General features: G+C 47.2%; 1 protein-coding gene across 1 annotated transcript in view; it reads left to right on the top strand.

Annotated features, from left to right (window-relative positions):
- Positions 1-1,325, top strand: part of LOC101856693 — a gene marked incomplete in the record, with an annotated part of 48,292 nt that overhangs the window by 18,907 nt on the left and 28,060 nt on the right.

Raw genomic sequence — 1,325 nt, 5'->3', positions numbered from 1 at the left:
TCTCTGTCTGTCTTGCATTCCCCTCCACTCTATGACAGGTGTTACTACAGGTGTTAATGTACTTCTCTGTCTGTCTATTTTAAACTTCCCTGTTTTATATGGCAGTTATTGTACATGTATTCATGTTTTTCTCATTCTCAATCAGTATTTTTTGCCTTTCTGTGCATTAACTGAAATTTTGATAAACGGTTTCTTCGTCAGATTTTCTTCATCATGGAGATCTCCCTGATCGCCATCACAGGAAGCTGCATCGTCCTGGGCATCCTGCGGTTCGCGCGTCTGCGGTTCCTGGAGAACTACCTGTCCCTGGATGCCGTGCTGCTGGTGATCTCCCTTGGCGGGGCCTACATCTACCTGAGTTTCATGCTCATCTCCTCCGCCTCTATGGTGGCGCAGCACGGCATGATCAGCGTGCTGTCTCTGGCCGCTATCTGTGTGGGCATTGTGGAGTCTACGCTGCAGGTATGAGCACACACATACATATACACACACAAACACACACATTCACACACACACACACACACACACACACACACACACACACACACACACACACACACACACCGGTGGCGCGTGCTGTCTGTGGCTGCTATCTGTGTGGGCATTGTGGAGTCTACGCTGCAGGTATGAGCATACATACATACATACATACATACATACATACATACATACACACACACACACACACACACACACACACACACACACACACACACACACACACACACACATACTCAAAGACGAGAGCCCTTAAAGTAAGTTAAAGTCGCCTATTGAGCTCTATCAATAAAATAAAGATTTATATTCTGAAATACGATAGCAATAGAGCGAATTGACACGTACAGATTATAAATAGATTGTTTAATAATCCTGCGGACGTTCTGGCATGACGTCAGCCAGACTGAGAGATAGAAAGGGAAATTCTGATACACGAGTGCAGCCATAAACTCAAAACATAGCCTACTAAATCTATAAAACCCCACACTTGGAAGTGTTGAGAGAAAACAACCAACTCAATAAATTGGGAGAAAGGGGTAGGATGACATCGAGTGGGGGTGCTGGTGGATTGAGGGGGAGGGATGGGTGAGGAGAGGGGGTGGTGGATTGGTTGAGGAGAGGAGGTGGAAGGGGATTTGGGGGAGAGGGGGTTGATTGGGGGAGGTGAATTGGAGAGAGGGGTGGTGGATTGCTTGGGGGCAGGGGGTGGGTGGAAGTGGGCAGAGGGGGAAGGGGTGGATGGAGGGGGTGCATGATGCAGTTCACCAGTCGTTTTCTTTTGCTGTTATTGCTTTTATTTGTTGTTGTAGCTGTTGTTGTTGTTGTTG

The sequence above is a fragment of the Aplysia californica genome, unplaced genomic scaffold (genome assembly GCF_000002075.1).
Source record: "Aplysia californica isolate F4 #8 unplaced genomic scaffold, AplCal3.0 scaffold00772, whole genome shotgun sequence".
In the NCBI taxonomy this organism is placed as follows: domain Eukaryota; kingdom Metazoa; phylum Mollusca; class Gastropoda; order Aplysiida; family Aplysiidae; genus Aplysia; species Aplysia californica.
This window is presented reverse-complemented; position numbering and strand designations above follow the sequence as displayed.